We start from the raw sequence: 9,312 nt of genomic DNA, 5'->3' as shown, positions 1-9,312 counted from the left end.
GGTTTTTGTTATTGTTACAGCTGTTTCGACAGTTTGAAAATGGCTTTGTAAGCCGAAACAGCTGTAACAATAACAAAAACCAAAAAAATAGTTGCAGAACTTAATAATTATATTATTAAATTTGATTTAAATTAAATAAAAAAATTATAATCGTAATGAGTTTTATCTCAACTCATTGGGAATAATGTGTTACTTACCATGTTTTTGTAATACATTATAAATAAATAAATAAATAAAAATATTGAGTTCTATGAATTAAACACAAAAACAATAAAAAGTAGACTGTTGGTAAGCTCTACAAGTTCCTTTGTATTTGCTCGGATGCTACGGGCATTTCAAAATAGGATTTTTACCTCTGGATCCTCCTTATCCATTGTAGGTGTCCGTAATAAGTTCCATGAGAATGATCAGCTTTTCTGCTTTGGATGAGCAAGTGACCAGTCTTCAACGTACCCTGATGAGGCCGTGTAGCAAAGACATTATGTCCTCATCATCAGAAGAATTTCCGGAATTTGGCGCTTGGCGTTTGTACGAGACGTGTTTGCCTTCACAAGAAAAGACTATAAATAATAAGCACCGGCACACATCAGTCCTTAACCTGGGTAATGATTTAAATAAAACACCCTGAGGTGTTCTATCCAAACCATCATAAAAGAAAGACGATTCAAATCAAAATTCACATTTTCACTACAAGTATTGTACTGGTATACAGAACGTACAAAGGGGTGTAGCTTATAGGTACTTCCTATTTTTTACAGCCAAACCAATTCACAAGATATAATTATTTGCATTTCAAAACTGGGTTTTAATACACAGATAAAAAACTGAGACAGTCGGAATTCTTTCGGCGATAATTTCAGATTGGAGCACATTGTGCATCATCGCGCCATACGATACAGTAAATAGCGTAAGTGACTGCTGCAGCAGTGACCAGTTCAATTGGTAGCCAGCAGGAATCAGCCAGCCTCTAGGTTGTCAGTATCAATGGCTAATTCAGTTGGTAGCCAGGAAGAATTGGCCGGCCTCTAGATAGTCAGCATCAATGCAGCAGGGATTGGCTATCCTCTAGGTGATCAGCGGCAGTGGGCAGTTCAGTCGGTAGCCAGCAGGTTTTCGTCAGCCTTTAGGTTGTCAGCATCTGTGGCTGGTTCAGTCGGTAGCCGAGAGGAATTCATCAGCATCTAGGTTGTCAGCATCAATGCAGCAAGGATTTGCCAGCTTCTAGGTGATCAGCGGCAGTGGGAAGTTCAGTCGCAGGAATTCAAGAGACGCCCCATTATTGTAATGATGACAGATGCGTCTGGCTCAGCTGATAGAGTGCTGGCCGTAAACAGCTCGTTGCACATAGTTGTAATCTTTAAAATGATTTTGCCGTGATGGAGGAACAGAAGCGACTACAGATTTCAGTTGACACTCAGGAATTTATAATTTTAAATTATAATTAACAGATCGGGTTGTAACTAGAGGTGTTCCGTCCACTCGTGGTAATTTTTGAAACTTAAATGCCCCATATTGTGCTGTTTCTTTTTATTTTTATAATTTTTCTTACAAGCTTTCTTGTGACGTCAATATCATTACCACAACTTGTTTACCGTTCTAGACGCAGGTGTTTTTAGGTGTGAATAATATTTCGCCAGGCGACTGGCTTTGTCAATATTTTAATTTCCTTTTAGAAAATAGGGCTATCGAACTGTTTTAGTCTTTTTTGCCGCCTGATAACAGATTGATGCATTTTTCAACTGGTAAATATTACAATTTGGAAAAAGAGGGTCATCAAACTTGCAGGTGTTTACTTCAAGTTATTGACACAGTGAGTGGCAACAACTTAATCTATTTGTATGATATGATGTTCGATACAGCGTTGTTTTGGTGTAGGCTGCTGGCCTCTTCACTGTTCCTGCTGTTCTGGAGCCTGTTGCTGCTGGTTTGTTCTTTCCGCTATGCTTGACCAGGACCGGTCATCTACTTGGGCCGTGGGTTTTCGGACTCGGGGCTCTGCCTCTTTACGCCTCTGGGCGTTGAAGTGCTTTTGTCTGCGCTGGAGAGTGGCTACATATGCCACCCTGTTGAGGAATTCGCTGTAGTTTGCGGGGTGGGCTCAGCCGAAATTGCAACAGGCGGCCGTTTCTTCTTGGTCCGTTTTTGGCCACTTCGGTGTGGCCTATGCTCCATCGCATTTCACGCAGTGGGCTACGTGTTTACAATTTATAAACCTGTGTCAGAAATTTTGGCACCGTGTGCCGTATTGGAGGTGGTTGCTCCTGTGTTTCCTCAATGGGATCCTGCAATGGCACAGGTAGACCACTGTGGCTCTCAAGTGGCCCATGTTTGTTTCCTGGCCAAAATGTGCCAGGTAAAGCGGGTATTCCAGTCTTGGGGTGGTCATATCGACCACTGGTCTCAACGGGAAGCCTTGAGCCTCCAGGTCTTCCATAATGTCATCTGGTGAAATCTTCGGGAGTCCCCTGATGATGGTCTTCTTAACTTTTTCCTCCTCTGTGGTGTAGATGTGGAAAGGCTTCTCCTCACCTCGTGGAGCTGATGTCAGCTTTTTGTGGGCTTCTACGGAGCTCAACTCAACGCTGATTTTTCCTCTTTTATTGTAGCAGAAATTGAAATTAACACTTCCGATGTGTCTCTGGACTTCATTTGGTAATTTGTCCGTGTGGCATGTTACCAATGATCATTATTACTGGTGGCACTCTTGTGCTCTTCTTGAGCGTGCTGGTTGCTGCCTGGTCTCGGCTGGTGGACGCCACTGGTCCTTCTTGTGGCGTCGGACGTTTCTTCAGTAGTGGCGGCGCAGAGTAGTCCTAAACGTTGACATGCTTCTCTTTATGCCTGGCATGGGTAACAGTCAACAGTCTTGAGATCTGTGAAACTTTTTATTTGGATAATCCTCTAGTGGAACTTGTTGTTTTCGTTGTAGTTCTGTTTGTGTTTCTGTCTGTGAAAATTGTCGTATATGTCAATTGCTTACCGAAATTGTGCATTTTGACAGTCATTTTTAACCGAATCGGTTTGAGACCTCTAAAATTTCAAGATCACCATTTAAATATAAAACATATTTTTTAGATATTTTTTTTGTTCACAGGCACAGCTCAGATTTTTGAATTTTATTTAAGCCGAAAGGAATTGATTTCAAAAATAACCGGTTCCTTTGACAAATAATGTTGTGCGATTCAGTGGCAGTAAACTAACCGGGACAAAACAAACCGTAACAGGAATATCGTCGTACGTGAAATTGGGTTCATAAGTTACCTTTTTTCTTTCCAATATTTGTTGCATTTTTATTATTTGGTTGGTAAGGCTTATTTTTTTTTTTTGTTAGATCTTTCTCATGTTTTTGATCTCTGAAAATCGAGCGGAAAATTTGTCCAGAATTTGTTTGGGAAATTTTTATAAAACATATCTTTTTGATATTATGTGTTTAGAAATTATCAATGTTAAATAATGGGTCGGAACATTTTTATAAATGTATATATTTTGATGTGTGAAGTTATGAAAATATCAGTGTTGGCAAATTGTACTTTTTCTGTAAAAATTATTCGGGGAATTTTGAAAATTATTATAAAAACATTGGGATTTTTTATAATTTCAGGAAATTGGAAAAAGTCGTGAAAATTGTAAGAGAAATTTTTATGAAAACATATCCCTTTAGTTTGGAAAATTCATCTATGTTGGCATTTTTATTTTTACAAAAAAAAATACCTCCAGGAAAATTGCTAAGAAAAATATTTAAAAATTTTAGAATCTGAGAAAAGCCAAGTTTTTGTTATTTTCTTTTTGACTAAACTTCTACGGTTCTTTTTGAAAATAACACAAAGTCTACAAACAATCAAAACTGTTTGATTGATCGGCTTTGAGATATAAATACTATCATCAGATTTATAATTGATCTTCTTAACTCAACTTAAATAACTTTTTAGGTTGAAATTTATAAATTTTCAATTTAAAAATCTGTTGTGGGTCGCATGTGACAATAACTCTGGACACGATTTTGTCATTTGACAGGATGTTATTGTGTGAGAATATCAAGATATTTTTGTGATCTAAAAGAAAAAAGTGTTAATAAATTTAAAAGTTGTCTCCATCGCTTTAAGGTAAATAAAGCTGGAAAGCAAATTTACCGTCGGTAACTATGTTCAGCTTTCTTTATAGCGGAAGTGCGCTAAGCGGATACTGCACCTGCCACCCACACAATACACACTACACACAAATGCCAAATATCGCAACCCCAAATACAACAACACAATAATTAATAATTATAAAAAAATTAATTGGCGTTTGTCTAAACACTAATCTTTTTTAATTCCGCCGCATAGAAACCGCGGGTTTTTAGCTGAAAATATACACGGTGTCCGGAAACTCGTAGTACAAGTGGGAAACTGGAGAATCTACACCACATGGGGAACCCAAATAAACATAAAGTTTTTTGATTTGAGCATTTTCAGGAAAAAAAAAAAAAAAAAAAAATCAAAAAAAAATATTTTTCGGCTATTTCAGGGTTAAAATTTTTTTGGAATTCGAGCTGAGACGCGCGCCGACGCAACGGAATGAAATTATTATTACCATAGGTACTTACAATATGTAGCAATGTTCCGATCTCCAATACAAAACACAAACGTCACATAAATAACACATCGTCACATAAGCACAGTTGGGTCCGTCTGATTGATTATCGCACTATTTTAATCATGTCGGAGTTAATTTTTACCTCGTTTAAGGCTTGATAAGTCTCAAAATCAAAACATTAAAAACGTACAACTGTTTTCAAACACTCACACTATCAAAACAATAATAACGCACAATAATCTCTCCATGTATTCGATGGCAGCTCTGGTCGAGTTTCCGTTTGCGCGACCTAAACACATTAGCATGTCGTAATATTCGGCGTTACTGTATTCCATTTTAAACCACAATAATAATTAAAATTTTCAACAAACGAGTGACTCACACTTTTTTTAACATATCAAAATAACACACACTTTGATTTAATGTTTGTTAATTAATCTGAAAACAAAAAAAGGGTTAATTACAGCTTGTTGACACGTAAATTATACGACCAGTACACAATAACGCTATCAGCAAACTGAAGACCGGACAAGCGAAATCTCGTCGCGAACATCCTGTCGCGTGGGTGGCCCGACACCGGACGTCAGTCATTTTTAATGTCTTCAGCCCATAATAATACGGGTATAAGTCCAAAATTTGAAGAAATTAGTTTTTGATGCAGACTTGAAACTTGAAATAAATAAGGTAAATTTTAGATGTCACTGTCAATGGTTAATAAGCACTTTTTTTATTAAAAAATCTTTTGATACACCTTAATTACATAAAAATAATAACTATTTGCATTGGGGGCAGTGGAAAATATTTCATTCTAAATTTCGATTACGTAAACTTAAAATAAGCTTTCGTTCTGTGAAACGAGACTGTCGATTTCAAACATTATTTTCAAATGTCATTTTGTTATGTTGGTATTCTTGTTACTTTACGAAGAGACGAACGCCTAGAGACAAAATCGCGCGGGTATTTTTTTTTTCAATGTTAAAAAACTAAAATTCCGCCTAATTAGTATTTACCTAATAAGAATGCATTGCGTGCATTGTGATTGAAATTTAATAGCTTGATTTTTTTTACATTAAAATCTCTAATCGCGCGGGCGTTTTTTTTAATGTTAAAAAACTAAATTTCCGCCTAATTAGTATTTACCTAACAAGCATGCATTGCGTGCGTTGATTAAAATTTATTAGCTTCATTTTTTTTTTACATTTAAATTTTATTTTTATAAGTGAAATATTTCTGCGATGTTGAGCGGCTACGCTAAGTTTGTGTGACATGATTTATGATACAAAAGAAAGTGCCCCCTTTATACCGCCTGCTCGCGTCAAGGCAAGAAAAACATCCCAGTTTTCAAGTAGTTTAACGGCTACGCTAGGTTTGTGTGACATGGTTTTTGATACAAAAGTGAATGTATTAAAAAATAATTACTGAAATTAAAAACATGTTTTTTTACGTCATTTTATTTCCAAAACTTGATAATTTAGTACTTACCTAAATTTCCAGACTTCGTAGTATCTTCAAAATCTTCTAGCCGTTCGTTGTATCAGGAATACCAACATACCAAAGTGACAGCGAATGAGCTAATGGCGTACAATCTCACAAGACGAAAGCTAATTTTAACTTTACGTAATTGAAATTTAGAATGAAATATTTTTCACTTCCCCCAATGCAAATAGTTGTCTTTTAATGTAATTAAGGTGAATCAAAAGATTTTTAAATAAAAAAGTGCGTATTAACCATTGACAGCGATCTCTAAAAATTACCGTAAATTATTATGTTTATCATATCTTTATTATTTTAATTAGGTATAGATCTGACAATGAGATCCATGAGAAAACCATATTATGTCTTAAATTTGCAATAGCATGTGCGCGACAAATGGACGAATAACTCAATATTACGCCAACCGATTTCGATGATTCTTTTTTGAAGTAAAACTTCTTTACGCACGCTCGACACTTAGTGGGTAAGCTGGTGAATGCGTTACGAAAAGTGGTGATTGTTACGAAAAATGTCTTGCAAAAGGTAATCGATGCGAACGGTAATCGATGCGATCACTAAAAATAAAAAATAAAATAAAATTTTTTAACAAAACAAAAAACGACTTCAAAAATGAACTAAAAAGTAAAAAAATAATTTCGAATTCTTCTACAACTTATTAAGTTTGGCTCTCCTGAACATTTATCTTTTTGGACTTGCATCCGTATGCTTCTCGGGTACAGAATTTTAACCTTGAAGCGACCGAATATTTTATTATTACAAAGAATTAAATAATGGGCGATTTCAAAATAATGCTTTAAGTCCTCAATTCTTTGTTTGTTTTTCTTTTAAATAGTTTTAATTAGTTAGGTACTTTGATCGTCACTAATAATTCACAAGAATTTGACAAAAAAAAAATCAACTTCTGACTCGATTTACTCGAAAACGAAAGCTCAAATCAAAAAAAGTTATACCACAAAATCGACTCCAAATGTGATGTAGATTCCCCAGTTTCCCGCTTGTACTACGAGTTTCCGGACACCTTGTATAAATTTAAAAAAAAAAATGGGTGTGTCAAGCCTACGCAAGACAGAAGTGAAACTTCTAGTATTCTTCTCTCTCTCTCTTTTCATTTCATTCTCTCTTTTTTTCTGTCTATTGACATATTTATAAGTAGCATGTGATAAAAAAAATTAAAAGTTATAAAAAAAGAAAAAAAAAATTAGTTAAAGCGGGGATCGAACCTCGGTTCTTCACGACCACAGTCGTGCGCTCTGCCTGTAGACAGCGAAGATGAGTTAGGAGAGTGAGTTAAACTAGGTATATAATATTTACACCTTGCTAATGTTTTCAGTATTATTAGGGCTTTTTTATACTAATTTTCATATATTTATTGGCAGGTAGAGTAGAAATTAATATTGTTTAGCGTTTGCCAACGACCATACCATGTTGAACACACCGGTTCTCGTCCGATCACCGAAGTTAAGCAACATTGGGCGCGGTCAGTACTTGGATGGGTGACCGCTTGGGAACACCGCGTGCCGTTGGCCTATTTTTTATTTTAATTTCATGTTTTTTTTATTTTTTTATCATTACTATAATTAATAATATCATAAAATTCTTTAACTTTTCAAGTATGCTACAGGCCTAAAATATTACTTAGTGGATTGATATTATGGTCAACCATTGAAAAAAAAAATTCCTACAAACTTATTAATGTAATTACGATCTTTTTCAAGCGCGTATGTAATGATTATTTTTATCAACCTCGCACACACCTTGCTAATTTTTTCAATATTATTAGGGCTTTTTTATACTAATTTTCATATATTTATTGGCAGGTAGAATAGAAATTAATATTGTTTAACTTTTGCCAACGACCATACCATTTTGAACACACCGGTTCTCGTCCGATCACCGAAGTTAAGCAACATTGGGCGCGGTCAGTACTTGGATGGGTGACCGCTTGGGAACACCGCGTGCCGTTGGCCCATTTTTTATTTTAATTTTATGTTTTTTTTCATTTTTTTATCGTTAACATCATAAAAAATTTTATATCATTCTTTAACTTTTCAATTATGCTACAGGCCTAAAATATTACTTAGTGGATTGATATTATGGTCAACCATTAAAAAAAAAAAATTCCTTAAAAACAAAAAAATAATATTCCATGGCCGAGAATCGAACTCGGATCAACTGCTTCGAAAGCAACTATGCTGACCATTACACCACCAACGCCAGTTGTCGAGATGAGCTAAGAAGCATTTATATTTTACTTCAAAACTTTTACTACATCAAATGAACTTTAATCGGTCCCGCATTTTCGTTTCGGTCATGAGTTGGTTTTACTCCTCGAAATTGCATGACGCGCGTAAAGAAGTTTCACTTCAAAAAATATTTCAACATTCTTTGATCTTTGCTTATTTTTTTCGCTGCTACAAATGTTTGCGATCTACTTACTTAACATTAGACAAAATATATCCCCATTGCAAAAAAATTCAACCGAGTTAAAATTCTTTAGCAAACGTCGACGAAAAATTCTTGAAAATTCTTTAAGGTGAAACAATCTTTTATATGAAACACATTTTTTCTGTGAACTTATTATAATAAAAGAATATATAAACTTTAAGTAGTTGGTTTTCTAAATAAATTTAAAACATAGGTGATTTTGTACCACTCGTTACCACTATATAATTATTATTTATTCGTACTAAAATTACACAATTACTGCGTAGATTAAAATATCCGAACATTGAAATTATTGCGATCACCACGTTTCTCTGATTTTTCTAGAACTATCTCTAGAGTTATCGAACTCACCGAAGTTTCCGTCAAAAAAAGAGATTACTAATTATATTTAGTTACATACAAGTTAAGTTATAACTTTTTTTAGATGGTGGTTATTATTTATTTTTCGTCGGATATTTTAACTGAATAAAATACAAGAGAAGATCGGAAAATGAGCACCCTAAGCACATTCTGGCGGACTTCTTCCCAGAATAAAGTGCTTGAATGAAATTAACCACTTGAGACGGCGTCGACCGTCGATTTTCAGCAGCAGTAATGCCGGGCAGGTTTTCGGGTTATCTTATGTATAATATGATATATGCGTCACCTGAAACTATCTGTTCCGAACTTTGGTAGCCGCAGGCTGCAGACGTGGTTTCATACGACTATTATACTCGTAATATACACCAGTCTGTCAAACATTTTTCAATCTCGTTAAAACTTTTTTATAGTGGAAAAATAACTTTGTCGACACCACTC

General features: G+C 35.2%; 2 non-coding genes across 2 annotated transcripts; both read left to right on the top strand.

Annotated features, from left to right (window-relative positions):
* The first annotated feature begins 7,476 nt into the window (after positions 1-7,476).
* On the top strand, positions 7,477-7,595 carry LOC149426071 (5S ribosomal RNA). Its single transcript, XR_016303303.1, has one exon. It is a non-coding gene; the product is annotated as a 5S ribosomal RNA (ribosomal RNA).
* A 322-nt stretch (positions 7,596-7,917) lies between these two features.
* Positions 7,918-8,036, top strand: LOC149426070 (5S ribosomal RNA). Its single transcript, XR_016303327.1, has one exon. It is a non-coding gene; the product is annotated as a 5S ribosomal RNA (ribosomal RNA).
* Positions 8,037-9,312: the final 1,276 nt, after the last annotated feature.

The sequence above is a fragment of the Hesperophylax consimilis genome, chromosome 1 (genome assembly GCF_061612785.1).
Source record: "Hesperophylax consimilis isolate HC1 chromosome 1, BYU_Hcon_1.0, whole genome shotgun sequence".
Taxonomy (NCBI): domain Eukaryota; kingdom Metazoa; phylum Arthropoda; class Insecta; order Trichoptera; family Limnephilidae; genus Hesperophylax; species Hesperophylax consimilis.
The sequence above is the reverse complement of the archived record's forward strand: the minus strand, read 5'-3'. Positions and strand labels throughout refer to the sequence as shown.